The 24,696-nt window shown below is 44.1% G+C and overlaps 1 protein-coding gene across 1 annotated transcript in view; it reads right to left on the reverse strand.

The window, feature by feature from the left end:
• The window catches only part of LOC126282191 (synapsin), a 783,143-nt gene extending 768,990 nt beyond the window's left edge, over positions 1-14,153 (reverse strand). Inside the window, exon 1 of the mRNA XM_049981720.1 lies at positions 14,071-14,153. The gene's annotated coding sequence lies outside the window, so the exon portion shown is untranslated. The remainder of the gene's footprint in view (positions 1-14,070) is intronic.
• Between the last annotated feature and the right edge of the window lie 10,543 nt (positions 14,154-24,696).

Consider the following 24,696-nt stretch of genomic DNA (forward strand, 5'->3'; position numbering starts at 1 on the left):
ACACCATAACGTCGATAAATTACGGGAGCATCTGACAAGTGTTATCGGTAGGTTCAACTGAATCTGTTGAATTTACCATTTGTAGTTAGCAGCTGCGCAGGTCCGTCTCTCCACTCGTCAGTACGGTCGATTTCCACTTCACGGAACTCAATTTCAAAACATTCCACAATGTATTTGAAATGATGACGTACACACGTGCTGTCAACGAAAGGAACGGGACGGAATGGAGTGGGGTGAAAGGTAACGGGACGGGATGTCAATGTCAAAGTTTGTCGGGAAGGAAGTTTTGACGTTGAGGTGGGTGGGAGGAAGGTGGTGTCGCGTGCTAACACAGCTTACATACTCTCGCCGCATGTGCTCATATTATACGGGGTGTTCAAAAAGTCTCTCCGCAGTGCCGTATGATTGTTTGCCGCGCGTGCCGTACGATTGTTAGCCTGCCTGCATCACTTTCCTTCAAGTGGACTCTCCCAAGATTCCACTGTTTTGTTTATCTGGGCCAGCATCAGTAGTATCGTTGGTGTGTGTCGTTACGTGTTGACGCGAACGTATAATTTTAGTTCCTTTGTTCGTTAGTTTCGTTTTGTCACTGTTAAAATGCTAACCATTGAAGAACGTTTGTTTTTAGTCGAACAAGTGTTCAAAGATGGCAGTAAATACACAGTTTCAGTTCGTCAAACGTTTAATTCAGTTTTCCCGGAGACAACACTCCCACATCGCGATACTGTGCGAGATTTTACTAACAAATTTCGATGTACGGGTTCAGTGACAGATGCACCGAGAAGTGGTCGTCCTAGCGTTTAGTCTGCGGATAAACTACTCGATACTTCCGATATAATGTCCTTGAGTCCGAACAAATCTGTAAGAAAACTCGCCGAGGGAATCGATGTTAGTGTCGGAACGGCCCACACAACTGTATGGAAAAAATTACAACTTTTCGCTTACAAAGTGAAAGTCGTGCAAGAACTGAAAAGTATGGCAAGAGACTGCTTTATTGTCAATGGTTCAAAAATTTCGTTCAACGAAATGGAAGGGATATTCTTAATGAACTGTTTTTCACTGATGACGCGTGCTTTCATTTATCCGGGTATACGAACTCGCAAAATTCTCGTACGTGGAGTACTGCAAATGCATTGTGTATTCATGAGGAAGCACCTCGTTCTGTGAAAATAGGAGTTTGGATTGCAATTTCTAGACGTCGAATTGTGGGTCCCAAATTTTTCAACGAAACAATAAACGTACAACGATACTGCAGTGATATTTTGTACCCATTCATAGGAGAACTTGCGTGAAGTGAAATACTGAACGGTTATTCTCAACAAGATAGTGCAACGGCGCATACAGCTCGCGTTTCAATGTCACTGCTTGGTGATGTTTTTGATGATCGCATAATTTCACAGGGACTTTGGCCTCCACGATCGCCGGACCTAACGCCATCTGACTTTTTCTTCTGGGGTGCAGCGAAAGCAACTGTCTATAAAAACCGTCCGAAATCCATCGATGAGTAGAAAACTGCAATATCCACGTTTACTGCTTCTGTTACAGAAGGAATGTTACAGCTTGTATTTGGAAACATGATTTAACGAATTGAATTGTGTATTAAACAACATTTAATGTGAAAATCTGTAAGTAATAATGACTATTCAATAAATTAATAATTTGTATTTCACTGAGTTTTATTTCGGTATATTCACTGCGGTATACGGTAAGCACAGCTAACAATCATACGGCACTGAGGAGAGACTTTTTGAACACCCCGTAGCAGTTGACTTCGTGCGTCTGTGCCTCCTTAGTTTTATTTTGTTGTTTGATGATTGGAATATTTCTCAGGGACTATTCTTCCACAAAAGAGGCCACATACATGCAAATGGAAAATGATCTAGGTTATTCGGTAGCCTGAGAAAGAATAAGTCGACACTATGGACAAGTAAGAACATAAATTAGGAAGTAATTTTCATTAAATAAAGTATTTTGCATAGCAAAAAATTCAGCTCTACAGAAGTAGAGAAACACCGTTGTTTCTCGCGTTGTGTGCTATATAGAAAGGAAAACATATACTTGATAATATAAAAAGGCTGTATGTGTGTTAAAGTTTTTAAAGATTGTTGTATGTAATTTCTTCATTTAACAGAATGACATTTTGTATGGATGTATCAAATTTTAATTTATTTTCATTCATTAGTGATTAAAACCAAAGATTTTATTTCTGAGAATGAAATCGTGATTCGATAGCACTAAACTAAAATTCCAGTGTGATGCTGAATATTGGAATAACAAGCAAAAGTAAAAAAAAAGTCTTACTAAGGTGGAATGTATCCAATGACATCACAAATACAAGCCTCAGATGCTGTTCTTCTTTTTGAGTAGTAATGCTTGTTAATGAATTTGGAATACAGTTGAAGGAAAAAAAAAGAAAGAAAGACAAGTAGATAGACTTAATTGGCCATCAATGGCTTTGGTAACATGAAATATAAATTTAGAAGTTCTCTCTGAACTCCGTTTCTCTTGCATTAGTAGTGTCCACTATTCTTAAAATAAATTCTTGTTCGTCAAAACCATTTTTTTAGTTCGTGGTACTTCTTTAGGAAAGTAATGTCTGCGCACTGACTTTCATATTCTTTAACCCCTATGAATAAAATCGAAGAGGACCAGTCTGTAACGTCCTTTTGTGTTCTAACGAGAAGTACACGGTAACTTCTGTAATACGATTTCCTAGAATCTTCGACTAGTGCAAGAGGAGTCGAAACAACCGAACACGTATCACGGCTTATCGATAGATAACCGACCGTTTCGGAGAAAAAGACGGGAAAAGTTTTCGAGGAACTCTGTGTGCCTTTCAGCGTATGATGAATTCGACCGAAGCAGTGGCACAGTTGCTAGCAATGCTAGCGTTGTGGCTTCACAGTTATTGCAACCCCTTGTTCGAAACCGGGTTACAGTTTTTTGGTTTTTGATTCTATCTATCTCTCTCTGTAGAAGATTACTACACGAATGTTTTTCAGTGTGTGTTGTAATAACGTTGTCCTTATTCGTCTACTAATTATCTGTCTGGTGAATGAATAAATATAATAAAAGAAATTGTTCTCGGTGAAATTCTTGTGGTGTATTCTGATTTGTAATCAACTGCAAGCGACAGTTTCCGGAGAAAAAAGATCCAATAAGCACGAACTGCCGCAAAATTATTGGCAATGAGTGAAATGTTCAGTAATGGTAACAACGTTCTCTCCTAAGAGTCACTGTCGTAAACCTCCCTTTGCACGATGTTCCTGGTGTTCGGAAATTCTGTGTTTCGAATGTTTCTACAATCGGTACCATCCAATGGAATGCACGAAATGTTCCTGAGGAACAAACATAAGAATAAAATGTAATAATTAATATAAAAATTGATATCAAGTATAAGAGTATGAGAATTTCAAAAGATTGATAGACATTAAAATACCACACACACACACAAACACACACACACACACACACACACACACACATATATATATATATATATATATTGCAAATGTATGACACTTACTGTGAAACGCAGTTGTAATTCTACAGTTAATGTAACGCCCTTGTGTTCCCTAATGTGACGTGGAATATTTGTGTACTAACCTTCTACGAACATGGGAGAGGTGAATGAAATAAAATTAAATTAAAAAGAATTGGGTTTTGCTGACGGAGCGCGAAACTGAAAAGCTGCGACGCTACAAACTGCACCACCGCTTCAGTTCAACTTTCAGCCTGCTGAAAGGTACGTAAATCATGGCGAAAACTTTGGTCGGCGTTTTCTCAGAAAAAAGATCGGGTATCTACGGATAAGCCGAGACACATGTACCGTTATTTTGACCTCCACTGAGCGAATTTATAGGGTAATCGGTTGATGGAACTAGCCGTATTCAGAATGGTTCAATGGCTCTGAGCACTATGGGACTTAACATCTGAGGTCATCAGCCCCTCGAACTTAGAACTACTGAAAGGTTTCTGTTGGATTCCTTTCATGTTAATTTCTTAAATATGTTGTCATTTACGGCATAAATTCCTCGTCTAAATTTACTGTGGTGTTTCTGACTATCTGGGAGGAGACTGAGCAGTGAAACGTGTTACTTTTACACATAAACAAGAACGATCTGTCACACTACTACACTTTAAAACACAGTTTATATGTAATTCATGTCACACAGTCTCATACGGAACCTACATCCGCTTTCTTTTATATACTGTATATGATAAGATACTGCCATCCCCCTTCCCTTCTGTGTGAAAGAATGAATGAGGAAATGTATTTCTAGTTGCATGCTTGATGATAGCAGACAAGCCTGTCTCCTAGAGAACAGTAGGACCAACGTCGGAACAGGTAGCTACGCTTTCCAGAAGCAAAGAGGTTTCTATTCCTAGTATGGTCCTGTCCGTTCCTTGTCATGTTGGTATAGGAAGCTGCCTCTCTGGTCACCTACGTTTGTATTTGTAAGCCACCCCTCATGAGGGACCCACGGCAGTCTGTCCGCGGCGAGCGTCTGAAGTGGTAAGATCTCCGGCTAAGCGCGTGTCCGCTAAGTCTGTAGGACAATGGATTTCTTAAGATCAGCCTAACTGAAAATTTAATCACCTTTGTTTCAGGTTTAGCTCTAAAATATCTAATGTTATCTTAAATTGCAACACAGTGTATTTCGAGTGTGAAGTTCAGAATATCTTCCAGTAGTTGCTTTGTCACTACTTTGTAAGGAAAGTGGAACCACGTTTTGATCAGTAACTCTAAGACCATCAATCTTAAATGCGAATGTGCGTGAGATTATAACGTCTCGTCTTGACAATATTTTTCAATATAGCAACTTTTGTTTATGTTCAACCCACGTGGGGTGTACTTTGTGAGACCAGTACCACGTGCTTATACAATTGTTTGACCCATAAGGTTAATAGTAAGACGATAGTAACCAGTTCGAGGTTTTTCTTTTGTAAATTGCGTTTCGATGTAATTTATATTAATTATCAAAATTATTGTGGAGTTACATTCTTTGTGTAAACCAAGTCGACCACGTGAAGCATGTGGTGTAAGCAACAAAGTAGCCCTTAGCTATTCTTTCGGGAATATTTCACAGAGAGTTAGTATGAATTTAGTATACCAGTGTGTGGTAATTTCATGGCGGACAGGATTGCGCTACGAACGTAACTTCTTTGGGTGAAAACTGAATCGGTTGGTTGTGGTTAATTTCCTCTTGCATATGGTTCAATGTTCTTCGTGTGTTATTTTATGAATGCAGTGTTGTATGTAGTCTCCCAATCTTGGCTCCCTGTTTGATGTGTTCCGTAAGATTACAAACTCACATTAACACAACAATCCTAAATAAGGCACCAGTTTAGTTATAAATCAAGTTTGATATGCTGAATGATCAATGTTAAAATAAATGTCCAAATATAAACTGATTTATATCTTTTTATTTAAATTGGGTTTATATATATATATATTACCGGTTATCGTAAGATGAGTACTAAAAGATTATAATGAATGTTAGTCTGGTTGGCAATTTGGTAAGTTAGACTGGATACCTGGTGAAACAGTTGCGCAGTAATGCAAGGTTAACTTCCTCAGATAGCTCACAGCTTTTAACCCTCTTTTATTGTCTATCAGCACCGCTTTCAGAACAAATTAAAGCAACAATACTACACTACTTAAACTTAACTAACCCAAGGACATCACACACATCCATGCCCTAGGCGGGATTCGAACCTGCGACCGTAGGGGTCGCGCGGTTCCAAACTAAGGCGCCTAGAACCGCGCGACCACAACGGCCGGCTCTTGCCGTATTCACCTCGTAAATACAATGACTTAGGAAACACAGGATGTGGGGCACAGATGGCGCAGGTGTGTTGTATGTCACCGCACTCACCACGTTCCATCTGCAGTTCTGTAGGAGACCTTCTGAGAAGCGGTTGTGCCGGTGACTTCTGTGACATGCAACCTCCTCGTGCGCTGACGCCGTTCGAAAGGTGTAGGTTGGTCGGCTTCACACCGCGTCCAGAGCCAATCGTGAATGGTTGAACGGGGGTGTCAAGTCCACAACAGATTAACTACCGGCAGTCCAGCCACCGTCGTTACAGTGACCAGCGACATCTGAGACGGATTGTCAAAACTGAGAGAAGGGGAACACTACAACAAATCATGGCACAATTCAGCATTACACGTTCTAGACACGTCTTCCAGTGGACAGTCCGTAGGAACATTGTGTAAGTAGGGTGTTTAGGTTACTATGTTGGTAACGCCACGTAGTGCTTTGTATGAAACTTGCTGACTGCGCTGTGTGCAGTCTGTGGCTGGTTGGATTCATTGTTAGAATATTTGCTTCTGTAGCGTTGCGCAGTTGGATGTGAACAGCGCTTAGCGCTGGGCAGTTGGTGGTGAGCCGCCAGCAGTGATGGATGTGGGGACAGAGATGCCAGAGTTCTGAGCGGACGATGTGGACGTGTGTCCATCAGAAAAAGGAAATTTAATTATGTATATATAATGACTTTTGAACACTATTAAGGTAAATACACTGTTTGTTCTCTATCAAAATCTTTCATTTGCTAACTATGCCTATCAGTATTTAGTGCCTTCATTAGTTAGTGCCTTCAGTTGTTAGGATCTTTTATTTAGCTGGCAGTATTGGCGCTCGCTGTATTGCAGTAGTTCGAGTAACAAAGATTTTTCTGAGATAAGTAATCTATGAAAGGTATAGGTTATTGCTGGTCTGGGCCATTCTTTTGTAGGGATTATTGAAAGTCAGATTGCGTTGAGCTAAAAATATTGTGTGTCAGTTTAGTGATGATCAGAATAAGTACAGACAGAAATGTCTGAGTACGTTCAGTTTTGCTCAACTATTTGAAAATCAAATAACGTAAGAGTTTTTCTAGCACTGTCATTCTTAATTTTTGTAAGGGGACGTTTCAATTCATTCCATGGGACATGGGAGCTGGCGCAGCACAAGGGTGCGAATGTTAACCCAACGTCATCTGGCACAACAGCGTAACGTGATATGGTTGGACAAGAAACGATTTCAACTGCACAATGCCGACGGGAGGTACTGTTGTAATGCAAACCATATGAATCGACGGATAGTGGTATGGAATGGGGCCCATAGTTGTGTTGGAAGAGACCTTAATGATCCTCTGTATGTTGAACTGCTCGATGACCATTTACACCCATTTTTGGCCTTCCAGCACAACGCACTGACAGAAATGGCGGATCCCAGGCATAGGTGGTTTAATCAAATGAGTTTAGGGGGAATACCAAGTGGGCTGAGGTTTGAACGGAATTTTGGATTGAGGAAGGAGGTGTGCTAGTGTGGTCTGCACAGTTGTGCAGAGTCACTGTGCCAGAGTGACGTAGTGGTTAGCACATCTGCCCAGGGACCAGGGGATCTGGGTTCTAGAGCCCCGCCTTGGTACAAATTTCCATTTGTCGCTTCAGACTGCATACATGTTTCATAAATGTCTGAGTCTCTGGAGTAGTTTCATTTCCTGATGGTTCTGCGGTATTTAAGGATGACAATGTGCCGTCACATAGCTCCCATGTCGCCCAGGTATGGCCCCAGGAACATGCAGGAGAGATCCAAAGACTGGGATGGCACCTCCAGAGCCAAGATCTTAACCTCATAGAGTATGTCTGGGATGTCATGGAACGTAGGCTCTGTGCATGGATGCTGCACTCACGAAGAGATCAGAATTGGCTGCCTCTCTGCAAACTATTTGGTTTCATCTGCCTCCAGAGGAGAAATTAAATGAAGTCTTAACTTTCCCTTATTCCTATCAAAAAAGAATACCAAATAAAATAAATAAATTACAAAACCATTGCATCAGCCACATGGGAGATAATCTGTGTGAGCGTTGACCTTGGTCATAACGCAACCGCCTATCGCTTTTCGTTATGTGTTTACAAACATGATAAGCCAAATGAGAGGCGTGTTGCTAGATTTTCTACAGCACGCGTACGTGATATCAAACCCAGTACTGACTTAGAAAATTTATGACTATTAACGTCAGCCAACAACCGCCAAGCGTACATAGAGAACCAGGGGCTCAAGGAGGCAACAGTTTTGTCTATATAAGTAATGAATCTGAAGGGATTAGTGATCACAAGGTCATTGTAGCTAGGCTCAATACCATTTCTTCCAAACCCATCAGAAACAAACGCAAAATAATTTTATTTAAAAAAGCGGATAAAGTGCCACTAGAAGCCTTCCTAAAAGACAATTTCCATTCCTTCCGAACTGACTACGCAAATGTAGACGAGATGTGGCTCAAATTCAAAGATATAGTAGCAACAGCAATTGAAAGATTCATACCTCATAAATTGGTAAGAGATGGAATGGATCCCCCGTGGTACACAAAAAAGGTCCGAACGCTGTTGCAGAGGCAACGGAAAAAGCATGCGAAGTTCAGAAGAACGCGAAATCCCGAAGATGGGCTAAAATTTACAGACGCGCGAAATTTGGCACGTACTTCGTTGCGAGATGCCTTTAATAGGTTCCACAACGAAACATTGTCTCGAAATTTGGTAGAAAATCCGAAGAAATTCTGGTCGTATGTATAGTACACAAGCGGCAAGACGCAGTCAATACCTTCGCTGCGCAGTGCCGATGGTACTGTTATCGACGACTGTGCCGCTAAAGCGGAGTTATTGAACGTAGTTTTCCGAAATTCCTTCACCAGGGAAGACGAATGGAATATTCCAGAATTTGAAACACGAACATCTGCTAGCATGAATTTCTTAGAAGTAGATACCTTAGGGGTTGCGAAGCAACTCAAATCGCTTAATACGGGCAAGTCTTCAGGTCCAGATTGTATACCGATTAGGTTCCTTTCAGATTACGCTGATACTATAGCTCCCTACTTAGCACTCATATACAACCGCTCGCTCACCGATAGATCTGTACCTACAGATTGGAAAATTGCGCAAGTCGCACCAGTGTTCAAGAAGGGTAGTAGGAGTAATCCATTTAACTACGACCTATATCATTGACGTCGGTTTGCAGTAGGGTTTTGGAGCATATACTGTATTCAAACATTATGAACCACCTCGAAGGGAACGATCTATTGACACGTAATCAGCATGGCTTCAGAAAACATCGCTCTTTATTCGCACGAAGTAATGGCCGCTATCGACAGGGGATCTCAAGTTGATTCCGTATTTCTAGATTTCCGGAAAACTTTTGACACCGTTCCTCACAAGCGACTTCTAATCAAGCTGCGGAGCTATGGGGTATCGTCTCAGTTGTGCGACTGGATTCGTGATTTCCTGTCAGGAAGGTCGCAGTTCGTAGTAATAGACGGCAAATCATCGAGTAAAACTGAAGTGGTATCAGGTGTTCCCCAGGAAAGCGTCCTGGGACCTCTACTGTTCCTGATCTATATAAATGACCTGGGTGACAATCTGAGCAGTTCTCTTAGACTGTTCGCAGATGATGCTGTAATTTACCGTCTAGTAAGGTCATCCGAAGACCAGTATCAGCTGCAAAGCGATTTAGAAAAGATTGCTCTATGGTGTGTCAAGTGGCAGTTGACGCTAAATAACGAAAAGTGTGAGATGATCCACATGAGTTCCAAAAGAAATCCGTTGGAATTCGATTACTCGATAAATAGTACAATTATCAAGGCTGTCAATTCAACTAAGTACTTGGGTGTTAAAATTACGAACAACTTCAGTTGGAAGGACCACATAGATAATATTGTGGGGAAGGCGAGCCAAAGGTTGCGTATCATTGGCAGGACACTTAGCAGATGCAACAAGTCCGCTAAAGAGACAGCTTACACTACACTCGTTCGTCCTCTGTTAGAATATTGCTGCGCGGTGTGGGATCCTTACCAGGTGGGATTGACGGAGGACATCGAAAGGGTGCAAAAAAGGGCAGCTCGTTTTGTATTATCGCGTTATAGGGGAGAGAGTGTGGCAGATATGATACACGAGTTGGGATGGAAGTCATTACAGCATAGACGTTTTTCGTCGCGGCGAGACCTTTTTACGAAATTTCAGTCACCAACTTACTCTTCCGAATGCGAAAATATTTTGTTGAGCCCAACCTACATAGGTAGGAATGATCATCAAAATAAAATAAGAGAAATCAGAGCTCGAACAGAAAGGTTTAGGTGTTCGTTTTTCCCGCTCGCTGTTCGGGAGTGGAATAGTAGAGAGATAGTATGATTGTGGTTCGATGAACCCTCTGCCAAGCACTTAAATGTGAATTGCAGAGTAGTCATGTAGATGTAGATGTTAAGAAGGTGTCGTCAGTCTTCGTGCAGCCGCTCGAGCAACGGCATTGGACCCCTCACACGGAAGATGCCACGATTTTATAGGAGAAGAAGGCCTTACAGTTTATAAATCAATAGACAATATTGCTATTAATACGGAGAACTATATTGGTGCACAAGTGGTCCTGCATGGTGCATCAGAGTTTATAAGACTCACTTCCATAGCGTCTCACTGCACTCTGCAGGGCCCGAAGAGGCACCGCGCGATATTAGGTGCTTATTGTATGACATTTCCTAAGTCACAGTAAAGTTGCGTTGTGTGGACCTTCCGGCCTACTGTGTTGTTGGTGGCGTCGCCTTGTGTTCCGTTGATGTCCAGAGTGTCTATGTTTCTGTCTCTCACACTCATTGACACACATCTATCTAGTGCAGGCGCGGGCAAAAGTTTCACGTGGCTGATGAGCGCACAGCGCTGCACGTGTGCTGCTCGCGTGCAATCGTCGACCGGGGCAGTGGAGACAGCCAGCAGGTTGCGGCTGTTTAGTGCCAGGCTAAGCTGCGGACGTTGATGCGAAGCGACCACTACGTAGTGAATTTCGTATTTCAAAAACCGGAAAATGCAGAGTGGATCAAGGAAACGGAGAAGTGGAGATCTGCTATCTTTTAAAAGGGAATGGGAGAATCATTTTTTCTTTGTGCAAAAACGTAAAAATTCGGAATGTTTAATATATGGCATTATTCTCGCTGGTCAGCGGAAGTTTAGTATTGAACGCCATTATAATAAATTTCACAAGGGCGAGTACCATTTATTGTCGGATTCTGAGCGGATGGGGAAACTGACTGAGCTTAAGAAGAGCGATATGACGATACTACATGAATCTGACGTAAGTTGCTGTTGTCACGAGAGATCTGCGACTTTCTTTCGTCATGCCTCTCATCTAACTGATTTTATATTTTATGGAGCTGTGTTTTCAGTTTTTCAGGACGACAACAATGATAGCCCAGCGGTACGTGCAAGTTATAGGATGGCGCTTAATGTAGTGAAAGCTGGAAAACTATTTGCTGAAGGTGAATTTCTAAAGGCGTGCATCAATGACGCTGCTGAATTACTTTTCCCACTGAGTGTAAATCAGTTTCGAGCTATCACTTTTTCTCGGCGGACTGTAAGTCGTTTTATAAGTGCCATGGCAGGTGACGTTTACCGTCAGTTAAGGTGTGTAGTGCAGGTGTTTATTGCATTTTTCATCGCACTTGATGAGTCCACATATATTTCAGAGACCGCGCAATTAGTTATTTATGTCCGTGGCGTGGACACTGCTCTGCACATAACAGAGGATTTTTTAGATATTATATCTTTAGAAAGCACGACCACCGGCGCGGACACCCTAAAAGCCGTTGAAGAAGCTGTCGATTCAGGTGGCTTAAACTGAGAACGTTTGGTGTCACTGACAACAGACGGAGCACCTGCAATGAAAGGGGAACAAATGGGATTTGTTGGATTGCTAAGAAAAAAGCCTCAGCGTACAGAAGAATCATTGTACAGCATCCTTTGCATTTTACACAAAGAAGTACTCTGTGCAAAAGCAGTAAAAGTGGGGGACGTCATGCAATTGGTTATTATGGCAGTTAATTGTTTGCGATCTCACGGGATTACACATAGTTTCATACATATTTAGCTGAAATTGGGGAAGACGACGGTGACATACAATACCACAATGAAGGCCGCTGGATTAGCCTAGGTAATGTACTCAAAAGATTTTTTGAGCTGAGAATACCAATAAATCAGTTTTTAAAGGAGAAAGGAAGGTGCGATCCCAAGTAAGAAGATCCAGAGTTGGTTGCGGACCTTGCATTTTTAGTGGACATATGAATGCATTGAACACAAGTTTACACGGAGAAAACCAGCTAATTTGGCTAATTTGTGAAATGGCTGAAAAGGTACAAGCTTTCACTAGCAAGCCCTGAGCTGTGGGAACGACAGCTCTCGTCAGGGAGCGCAGTGCATTTCCCTACTCTGTCTACTGTGCGAGAACAGAATTGCAAAGAATATGTTTCCGTACTTGGTGTAATAAAAGAGGATTTCTTAAGCGATTTGGCGATATATCATATTTATCCTAAGCTTTTGAATGGTTCTCGAGACCATTTGCTGTTACTGTACATAATGTTCATCCCAATTTGCAAATGGAATTAATAGATCTACAGTGTAATCCCGTCTCAGAGACAAGTTCCTTTTGGCAAGACGTGTAATATACTCTTATCAAGACTTTCCACAGCAAGAGGTTCCTCGTCTCCATCGTGAATCCGCGAAGATAATGTCAATGTTTTGCTCGACATATGTTTCTGAGAGATTTTTTTCTGTTATAAAAATTAATAAGTCTCGGCTAAGAGCAAATATCAGTGACGAAGATTTACGTTACTAGAATGAGATTTTCACTTTGCAGCGGAGTGTGCGCTGATATCAAACTTCCTGGCAGATTAAAACTGTGTGCCCGACCGAGACTCGAACTCGGGACCTTTGCTTCTCGCGGGCAAGTGCTCTACCATCTGAGCTACCGAAGCACGACTCACGCCCGCTACTCACAGCTTTACTTCTGCCAGTATCTCGTCTCCTATCTTCCAAACTTTACAGAAGCTCTCCTGCGAACCTTGCAGAACTAGCACTCCTGGAAGAAAGGATACTGCGGAGACATGGCTTAGCCACAGCCTGGGGGATGTTGCATATCAGCGCACACTCCGCTGCACAGTGAAAATCTCATTCTGGAAACATCCCCCAGGCTGTGGCTAAGCCATGTCTCCGCAGTATCCTTTCTTTCTTGAGTCCTAGTTCTGGAAGGTTCGCAGGAGAGCTTCTGTAAAGTTTGGAAGGTAGGACACGAGATACTGGCAGAAGTAAAGCTGTCAGTACCGGGCGTGAGTCGTGCTTCGGTAGAAATGGTTCAAATGGCTCTGAGCACTATGGGACTTAACATCTATGGTCATCAGTCCCCTAGAACTTAGAACTACTTAAACCTAACTAACCTAAGGACACCACACAACACCCAGCCATCACGAGGCAGAGAAAATCCCTGACCCCGCCGGGAATCGAACCCGGGAACCCGGGCGTGGGAAGCGAGAACGCTACCGCATGACCACGAGATGCGGGCGTGCTTCAGTAGCACAGATGGTAGAGCACTTGCCCGCAAAAGGCAAAGGTCCCGAGTTCAATTCTCGGTCGGGCACACAGTTTTAATCTGCCAGGATGTTTCATATCAGCGCACACTCCGCTGCAAAGTAAAAATCTCATTCTAGTAACGTAAATCTTCGTCACTGATATTTGCTCTTAGCCGAGACTTATTAATTTTTATAACAGAAAAAAATCTCTCACAAACATATGTCGAGAAAAACATTGACATTATCTTCGCGGATTCACGATAACAGTTTGTATGTATGCAGAAATTTTGTTCCAGACATTAAACGTATCATAAACTTCACCTGTGATAATGAATTGAAACTTATCGTAGGTAACAGGTACTCTTTCAAAGCACGATTTCTATCAAGCACTCCTACTAACTTTATGTCGTCAATCAATAAAGCAAGCTAGGAAACAAAACGCATTACAAAGGAAAGAGCGGAGAGATGGTTGGTAGGAAGGGGAGAGAAGCGGGTGGCCAGCTTGCCCCTGTGTGCACGCACAACACCTATTAACTGCACACGAGCAAGTGCACCGCACACGTGCAGGATTCCTGCCCGCCCCTGATCTAGTGCGATCCGTCTGACACGTTATCTCCCCCCCCCCCCCCTCTTTCTTTGTCTCTATCTCTCGCTCTCTCTACATGTCTCTTCCTCTCAGTACCAGTACGGAGCAGCACCGCTCACCTAGTATGCTGGCGCCCTGGTCCCTGGCGACGCCGGTGAGGCTCTGGACGCGCTGCAGCAGCGACTCGCGCGTCTTGGCGGGCGAGGAGGGCGCGCTGGTGGTGCGCGGCCCAGTGCGCAGGTTGAGCGACAGGTCTCCGCCGCTCTGCGACTGCGCCGGAGGCGGAGGCCCGCCGGCCGGCGGCGCGGGGGCGGCGCTGGGGGGCGGCGGCCCGTGCTGCGGGCCCGGCGGCGCCGGCTGGACGCCGCCTGGCAGCCCCAGCGGCACGCCCTCGTGCGTCGGCGGCAGCGGCTTCCGCTCGTCCGGCGCGTCGTCCAACTCAGACGACAGGTCGCCGGACGAGAACCTGGGCGGAGCGAAACCAGCCGTGGCGCACACTGACGTCTGTGTCTGGACTGTATCATCACCAACTACACTGTATAGCGTCCCCAGTGCTATATCACGAAAAGACTCAGAAAACGGTATTTATAAAGAACACGCATTTAAAATTTGAATAAATGGACACTAGCCGCTCAGGCGAACAAACATTTTTCTCTATATTATAATAATTTCACTGTGTAAGTTTCGAGGGCAAAGAAATACACTCCTGGAAATGGAAAAAAGAACACATCGACACCGGTGTGTCAGACCCACCATACTTGCTCCGGACACTGCGAGAGGGCTGTACAAGCAATGATCACACGCACGGCACAGCGGACACACCAGGAACCGCGGTGTTGGCCGTCGAATGGCGCTAGCTGCGCAGCATTTGTGCACCGCCGCCGTCAGTGTCAGCCAGTTTGCCGTGGCATACGGAGCTCCATCGCAGTCTTTAACACTGGTAGCATGCCGCGACAGCGTGGACGTGAACCGTATGTGCAGTTGACGGACTTTGAGCGAGGGCGTATAGTGGGCATGCGGGAGGCCGGGTGGACGTACCGCCGAATTGCTCAACACGTGGGGAGTGAGGTCTCCACAGTACATCGATGTTGTCGCCAGTGGTCGGCGGAAGGTGCACGTGCCCGTCGACCTGGGACCGGACCGCAGCGACGCACGGATGCACGCCAAGACCGTAGGATCCCACGCAGTGCCGTAGGGGACCGCACCGCCACTTCCCAGCAAATTAGGGACACTGTTGCTCCTGGGGTATCGGCGAGGACCATTCGCAACCGTCTCCATGAAGCTGGGCTACGGTCCCGCACACCGTTAGGCCGTCTTCCGCTCACGCCCCAACATCGTGCAGCCCGCCTCCAGTGTTGTCGCGACAGGCGTGAATGGAGGGACGAATGGAGACGTGTCGTCTTCAGCGATGAGAGTCGCTTCTGCCTTGCTGCCAATGATGGTCGTATGCGTGTTTGGCGCCGTGCAGGTGAGCGCCACAATCAGGACTGCATACGACCGAGGCACACAGGGCCAACACCCGGCATCATGGTGTGGGGAGCGATCTCCTACACTGGCCGTACACCTCTGGTGATCGTCGAGGGGGCACTGAATAGTGCACGGTACATCCAAACCGTCATCGAACCCATCGTTCTACCATTCCTAGACCGGCAAGGGAACTTGCTGTTCCAACAGGACAATGCACGTCCGCATGTATCCCGTGCCACCCAACGTGCTCTAGAAGGTGTAAGTCAACTACCCTGGCCAGCAAGATCTCCGGATCTGTCCCCCATTGAGCATGTTTGGGACAGGATGAAGCGTCGTCTCACGCGGTCTGCACGTCCAGCACGAACGCTGGTCCAACTGAGGCGCCAGGTGGAAATGGCATGGCAAGCCGTTCCACAGGACTACATCCAGCATCTCTACGATCGTCTCCATGGGAGAGTAGCAGCCTGCATTGCTGCGAAAAGTGGATATAGACTGTACTAGTGCCGACATTGTGCATGCTCTGTTGCCTGTGTCTATGTGCCTGTGGTTCTGTCAGTGTGATCATGTGATGTATCTGACCCCAGGAATGTGTCAATAAAGTTTCCCCTTCCTGGAACAATGAATTCACGGTGTTCTTATTTCAATTTCCAGGAGTGTATATTGATTTAATAATATTGTGCACTTTTAATTTGTATGAGGTCATCCCGATTTCATGTCCGCCTTCCTTTGACTTAACCGGCATTCGAGTAATTTACAGTTCAACAATCGCAGCGGCCGATGCAGCCAACGACGCCATTAGGAGGCGATATTAACTTATAAAAAATTTAGCGGAATCGAAAAACTCGCCCGCTATTAACATAATATACATTTTTTTCTCCTCAGCCGCCCGACGCTGCAGAAAATACGTAGCTTTAAGGTTATTATTTTCAGTACCACAGCCGAGAGCCAGAGCCAGGACACCGACTATAATACAATGGTTAACGGAGGTATTAAAAAAATACTTTCGCGCGTGTGTGGGCCGCAGTTGTAATTAATAACTAAAGATCTTTTGCTTTAAAGTGAACCGACTAGCCGAGGAAATTAATATGAAACGTTTATTCCATTGTTCAGCTTATATGCTCACGTTTTAAGACTCAGTGAGTCCAACGTTCATTAATGCTACAAATAATTTGAGATAAATGTTGTTAAAAAGGAGAACTTCAGGAAACGATTTCCTAGTAAAGCAAAATTGAATGAAATATCATTTTCATTAAGGGCCACCACGTATGTCGGCAACAATCAAAGTAATGATAATCATATATTAAATTACGACGGCCGACGGACGCGAGAACTACTATCCATAAGTTTGGAAACACCTAGTAATTATAGACAGTGGAAAGGAAATACCGTATAAAAAGGTATTCTGTTGCCTTACAAATGTTTATCAAGGTCAAATAATACACAGGAAGGTGCAAACAATTAAATTTTCGATTCCTCGAAATAACCATCCTTTGCTTTCATCACTGCCTTGCACACTCTCGGCATGCGCTGCGTCACTTTCGGCAAGGTTTCGGTTAGAATTAATCTCCATTCCTGCATCGGAACCTCCTACAATTGTGACCCACTCATGATTTCCCGTTTCGGATCCTCCTATCCAATTCATCCCATAGCAGCACGTTTGGGTTACAATCAGGGCATTAGGGCGGCCATTCCATGTTTTTCAATATTTTACGAACCTACATCTACATCTACATCCAGACTCCGCAAGCCACCTGACGGTATGTGGCGGAGGGTACTCTCAGTACCTCTATCGGTTCTCCCTTTTATTCCAGTCTCACATTGTTCGTGAAAAGAAAGACTGTCGGCATGCCTCTGTGTGGGCTCTAATCTCTCTGATTTTATCCTCATGGTGTCTTCGTGAGTTATACGTAGGAGGGAGCAATATACTGCTTGACTCCTCGGTGAAGGTATGTTCTCGAAACTTCAACAAAAGCCTATGCCGAGCTACTGAGCGTCTCTCCTGCAGACTCTTGCACTGGAGTTTATCATCTCCGTAACGCTTTCGCGATTACTAAATGATCCTACAACGAAGCGAGCTGTTCTTCGTTGGATCTTCTCTATCTCTCCTATCAATCCTATCTGGTACGGATTCCACACTGCTGAGCAGTATTCAAGCAGTGGGCGAACAAGTGTACTGTAACCTACTTACTTTATTTTCGGACTGCGTTTCCCTAGGATTCTTCCAATGAATCTCAATCTGGCATCTGCTTTACCGACGATCAACTTTATGTGATCATTCCATTTTAAATCACTCCTAATGCCTACTCCCAGATAATTTATGGAATTAACTGCTTCCAGTTGCTGACCTGCTACATCGTAGCTAAATGATAAGGTATCTTTCTTTCTATGTATTCGCAGCACATTACACTTATCTACATTGAGATTCAATTGCCATTCCCTGCACCATGCGTCAATTCGCTGCAGATCCTCGTGCATTTCAGTACAATTTTCCATTGTTAGAACCTCTAGATATACTACAGCATCATCCGCAAAAAGCCTCAGTGAACTTCCGATGTAATCCACAAGGTCATCTATGTATATTGTGAATAGCAACGGTCCTACTACACTCCCCTGCGGCACACCTGAAGTCACTCTTATTTCGGAAGACTTCTCTCCATTGAGAATGACATGCTGCGTTCTGTTATCTAGGGACTCTTCAATCCAATAACACAATTGGTCTGATACTCCATATGCGACGGTTGAGAAATAATCGCTGAAAGCAGTAAGAGATGGAGGCCATAGTTTTATTTATAACAGAGTTCTGGGTAGTTACGCTTACATCTATGACTACTACATGTTGTATCTAAGCAATGGTTGACAGAACGTGTGAATAATTTTTTAGATAATATATGCTGGTAGATATAATCTTAATTATATAAACAGATGATATATACCGAGTATCCGTCATAACTATCTTTAGGCGAATTTCTATGGTGTTTCACCCTATATTTGCAATTTCGTTTTCGCAGTGTGTAGCAAGAGTCATGGCAAACAGATATTGGTCATCACATCTTTCATGTGTCGTCCAGAGTCCACGGGAAACGTTGGTTATTTTCCTGTTCCAAACAAAATTACTTTTAAAACAGAATATTACGTTCCCATTCGATAGAACTGATAATAATTAATTTGGTACGACATTCGTTTTATCGACATGTATTAACAAGGCAGTAAAACGCAATGAGTAGCCAATTCTCCAGCTGCGACTTACCAGCGCTCCTGCATGGGGTAGAACTCAACAGAACTATAAGCCATCCACTAAAATACTGTTTTTTTTTCTGTTTTACTAAGACAGTGCCACAGATTACTCCAAAGCAGTACATATTAATCACAGATGTCTTATTAATTGACATAAATCCACTTGATGACGGAGGATTAACCTCTGAAACGCTTAGTGGAAATAAAATAAATCGTGGCTGACATCAGTAAATTGTGGTTTCAATCGGTACTGTTCCATCAATATTAATGTGTAATATTGAGACGAATCTCTTATCTGACCTCCTATATCTGGACCCATACTCTGTCAATATGACGAGTTTAGGCGCTGGAAGTTCTTTCCTCTCTACGTTGGTGGCAACCTCATCGTTGGTGTACACGCATACTAACTTATTTGCGGCGAGGGTCATGTGCTTGTGTAATTTACCTCTGTTGGATTTTTCCACAGTAAAGTAAATGAAAAACTTAACGAGGCAATTATATGTCTCCAGTATTTCGTCGAGTCCGTGTCCCACTTCTACGAAGTCACACAAACCAAATACACTTTGTTCTTCATGTTGTTTACAGACTGGAATCTAAGAACTAATGCTTATTCAGCAGAACATTTTTTTAAAAAAATCTGTTAAATCGAAAACTGCGAATTAGATGTGCCTCAACTCTGGACTTGTCAGGCCCACATTGTGTACCAGAGTGAGAGATCCAAGTGCTTCTATGCTTCGCTTGTTTATAAACTCTGTTATTCAGATCGTGTAATTCTTAACAGAGCAACACCTACCTTTTGTGAAGTGTGTCTTTTTTGGCTTAGCACTTTATTTCTTCAGACTAATAGGAAAGCTGGTTCAAATGGCTCTGAGCACTATGGGACTTAACTTCTGAGGTCATCAGTCCCCTAGAACATAGAACTACTTAAACCTAACTAACCTAAGGACATCACATACATCCATGCCCAAGGTGGGATTCGAACCTGCGACCGTAGCGGTCGCGCGGTTCCAGACTGTAGCACCTAACAGGAAACCTGGCCAGGCCTCTAGGTGTCCAGACTGGACATATGTTACTGCTTGTATTTGTGTATAACTTACTTTGTTTGACTCTTTTCTCGCATCTTTTTAATGTTCTTCCATGGCGGAACTGTCTTTTGTCATGCTTTAATCTTGTTGCACCTGCAAGGATTTCGTACGTGGCTGGGAATAGCAACAATAAATGTGTAGAGTAATTGAGCTAGTTACGCTCATGCTTTGCAACTTTTTACTATTCTTCTAGTGTCACCCATCTATCCTCGGTATACTACAACCTCATGAAGTGTGTGAAATAACTGCAAATGTACGCGACGTTCCATTCTAAATCAAAGCGATTCTTTCATAATCATATCCATCGGAAAATTTTAGTGTTCGCGACCAAGGGGACAAAACACTACAAGTGGTGTGCTAGGTAGCCAAGGACAATGTAGCTTTATAGAGTCCAATACACAAAATACAGAAACAGTTTCTTGGAGCGAGGGTCGATACTACTCGGTTCAGTCTGAGGTTCATCACTGAAGCACTGGAATTTTATAGCAGGTAATCACTTGCGTGACGCTGGAATGTCCAAGTGGGTAATCACAGACATAGAGATGTTCGTATGTGGAGGAAGTCCATGGTGAGTGTCCCGAGAGGCAGTGAGCTGGAAGATACCTGCGGGGAGCCCGGTCGCCTACAGCAAGTTAAGGCGGCGCAGGTGAACCCCGGCGAAGCGGTAAATTGCAGGGGACCACGAGTGACGAAACGCTAGATGCAACCGGTGGAGAACAAGGAACGCTGTGGGCGCTCGGTGGAACTCGCAATATTGACAAACCACTAGGGGCGACCGGCATAAAGCCCGGCGTGTGAACTGCTTGCAGAGCTGTCGACGGCAACCAAAATACTCATCTGGCTGAATGATACGGGTGGGGGCAGTGTCGCGATAGCAGCCCTGTCTTCCGCTTATGCCTCTGGCACGAACGACCTTGCCACAGTGGTAATACCGGTTCTCGTCAGATCACCAAAGTTAAGCGCTGGGTTGAGGTAGCACTTGGCTGGCTGACGCTCCGGTCTGCTGAGCGCTGGTGGCAAGCGTAGTGCACTAAGACCTTGTGGGGCAAACTGAGGAGCTACTCGATTGAGAAGTAGCGGCTCCGGTCTCGTAAACTGACATACGGCAGGGAGAGCGATGTGCTGAGCACATGTCCCTCCATATCCGCATCCAGTGACGCCTGTGGTCTGAGGATGACACGGAGGCCGGTCAGCTCCGTTGGGCCTACCAACACCTATTCTGGCAGAGTTCAGCTGAGTTAAGTTAATGCCTCTGGGGCCGAGACTGGCGTAATACGGTATTGAGGTGGATGTTGGAGGTTTGGCTGTAAACAACGTGGGGTGTCAGACGACCACAAATTCAGGGAAAGAGGGCGCTTCGATAGGCTTATCTTGTGTTTTTATATCGATATTTCACGGGTACACCATGAATCACTTGACAATATATGCACAAATTTGTTGACATCATTCACAACGCGATGCACGTTCCTGTTCTTTACTGTAACGTCAATGTGCGTTTCCAGCAACGGTCACGGAAGTCCAAGTGCAATAATATCGTTATCAGAAAGTATTTGTGGGTTGCTGTGGATCGTTTTCGCCTGAGCCCCAGCGGAAGACTCGATAGAGGGCCTGAGCTGAAACAACCTGCTGTACACAACTGTATGGTTGGTGGCTGTGTCGGAAGAGGATACGGAAAATATCATATGACACCACAATTACAGGATAATTTTCAGTTTGACTTGATTATAAAATCGCTCTGAGCACTATGGGACTTAACATCTGACGTCATCAGTCCCCTAGAACGTAGAACTACTCAAGCCTAACCAACCTTAGGACATCACACATATCCAGGCTCGAGGCAGGATTCGAACCTGCGACCGTAGCGATCACGCGAATCCAGACTGAAGCGCCTAGAACCGCTCGACCACATCTGCCGGCGATTATAAAGGAACATTGAGATTACATTTTATTAGAGGCGTCATAATATGACCTGTGTTTCATTCACTGGTTTCATTTGTTGATGGATCGGGTAAAGGTCTGTGTGGTCGAAACTAGCAATCAATAAAATGTGTTTATTCAGTATCAGTTTAGTCTGGTGATGATGAGGTTACTTGAATATTCATAAGCTGTGGACAAAAACTACATACAATTTAAATATCAGGATAACTGAAAGGAAATTTATAGATTAGATCAATGAGAATACACAAGTGGTGAGGAACAGTAATGACCGCTGAAGACGTAGTAAGGTGTTAGACCTCCTGTGCTGGAATCACAGCCTGTTAATCATAGTAGGGGCATCGGAATTCTGCAACTGTAGCGGGAGGATCTTGCTGTGCGCAGTTCATATGGAGTCCTCCAAGCATCGAGAAAAATCAAGCTGCTGATCAACCAGATCCAAAAAGTTTTCGATGTGGAATGTGCCGAACATACGCGAGTTTCCAAGCTTACTAACGGAACCACTTGGTATCAAGTATCAATGTCAACCACTGTGTCCAAATACAAGGGCAGCATTCATCGCCGGAGGCAAAGTCAAGCACGAAATCAGCGACGTAGCGCAATCCGTTACAGGCCCATATAACTAGAGTCTGAAATAGAACTCTGTCCTTGCATGTTATTTAAAACAAAATTTTGCATATTAGAGAGTTATTGTACAGCAGTCACGTACAAAGCGGATTAACTATTATTAGAAATGTGTTTAAAAGAAGTGTTGCATGTTTATGAAGATGATAGTAATGGTCCGAAATAGTTGAAAAGTGCGGAAATCAGTACCTGTTGAGATGTGTCCTCGGAGTCTTTCGCGACGGAATATATAAAAAAACTTTATCGGTTTTCAAGTCGCGTCAATTCGAATAAAATCCTTGAGCTTTCGATGAACATCTCCGCCATCGTCGCCAAGTTCGCTGACTGCCGGAGCTGCTACGGTTTCTCGCTTATATAGGCATTATGACATCATCAGCAGCCAATCAGATAGACCTAATGCGGCGCGCGCGTAAGTTGACCCGGGCAACTAGCAGAGCTATTGCCCGTTGCAGCACAGGTGACGCCAGGTGGCGCCACGGGCAGCCGCCACATTTGAAACTGCCGCTCCCGCGTCTCGCATCTGTCTTTGTTTTCTTTCGATGTCCAACGCCCAGTTCTCCCCAATCATTCAATGTTCATGTCCGAAAGACAGTGCATAAGACTATACAGACACTGAAAATTGTTTTACGTCCCTAGACGAAAAGTCTCTCCCGGTGGATATGGTGACATAGGGAAGGTTTGGTTGGTGCACTATGGGACTGAGCACTATGGGACTTAACTTCTGAGGTCATCAGAACTACTTAAACCTAACTAACCTAAGGACATCACACACATCCATGCCCGAGGCAGGATTCGATCCTGCGACCGTAGCGGTCGCGCGGTTCCAGACTGAAGCGCCTAGAACAGGGGTGGCCGGTGGAGACGTGTACCGATAGCGGGAGAGGTTAAGGCCATCACTCGCAGTAAGCGAGAAATGTTGTTCTGAATGCAACCTGGCACAAATTTTCATGTTTAATCGTATCTGCAATTTGCGAATGCGTCTCTTCTACTTTAACATCAGTTGCACTAGGCTCTTCTAACGATTTGCTTCCCCGGGACTGTTAGTACAACTCTGTCTTCCCTTTGCATTACCTACTACAGATTTTACTTATTCGTGCCACATATTATCGCATCTTAGTGTAGTGTTAGTCCAGGCATTATCTTGCATTCATTCCCATTTAAAGAAAACTCTCATTCACGTCGCCGTGGACGATGTCATACCTACTTGTTACAGTGAAATGAATACCCCTAGCTGCATACAGACGCTGATGTAAGTCAACGGGACAGTTGAAAATGTGTGCCTCGACGGGGACTCGAACCCGGGATCTCCTGCTTACATGGCAGATATCTCTATCCATCTGAGCTACCGAGGACACAGAGGATAGTGCGACTACAGGGACATATCTCTGGCACGCCTCCCGTGATACCCACATTCGCAACTTATTGTCCCGCACTTTATACATAGTACCACTGCCCATTACACTCATTATTCGCGGCTTACTGGCGATTCCCGTAACAGTTCGGGCACTGTTTGTGCAACCGCACAGAAGAAGATAGTGAAATGGCTGGTAAGCCTTAACTATATATATATATATGAAGATGGTATCTGTTCTTTCGGACATACAGAGTATAACGTGGAATGGTGCAAAGATACAGTTCACACACGTTTCTTTACTGACCATACAATGATGGCTCTCACGAACGGATGTATCATCTGCTGAGAATTCTTCCGGGTCGTATGGCCGTGGTACATGGAACTCTTCAATCCCTGAAGTTTCCGTCCAAGGCTACATTGGACATCTTCAGTGGTTCTCCTGATTGTGCTGAGACTTTCCGACTTTACTGACGGCCAAAACATTAAATGAAAACGAATTCAGCCTGGTATTAAGTGATGAGAGAATGGAAACAAGAGAGAACAATCCTTTTAATAATAATTATGAAAAAAAATATTGGTTTGTATTGCAAAGAATTGCAGATCCGCCACCGAGCTTCGAGTTCCGCGGAACGCAGTACCATGCAGGCTGACGTGAAGCGGTGGGTACACGGAACTCACGGCAGTTGAATTTTTTGTAGTTTTTTTTATGTTTGTGATACGTGAAGTTCAGGACTCAGATCTCAATTTGACAAAGCAGTTTGATGCGGCCCTCAAAAAATCTCGAGAACATCGACTTTTAAATTTTTCAGAGTGTCTTTAATAACCTTTATAAGAGGAAGGTCATTTTGTTTGGTAGGCCATGTGGCTCTGTGGTGCAATGCTCGTCTGCCATGCAGTTTTCCTTGTTCTGTTTCCCGCTGTGGAAAATATTCAAACAAAGGAGCGTATTATAGTCAGAGTAAAATACGTAAGACAAGGATGAAAAAGAAAAACAACAACGGATTTGCTGTTCCAGTTTTATTCACACAATAAATTGAGAGTGCTAT

Source organism: Schistocerca gregaria, chromosome 7 (genome assembly GCF_023897955.1).
Source record: "Schistocerca gregaria isolate iqSchGreg1 chromosome 7, iqSchGreg1.2, whole genome shotgun sequence".
Taxonomy (NCBI): domain Eukaryota; kingdom Metazoa; phylum Arthropoda; class Insecta; order Orthoptera; family Acrididae; genus Schistocerca; species Schistocerca gregaria.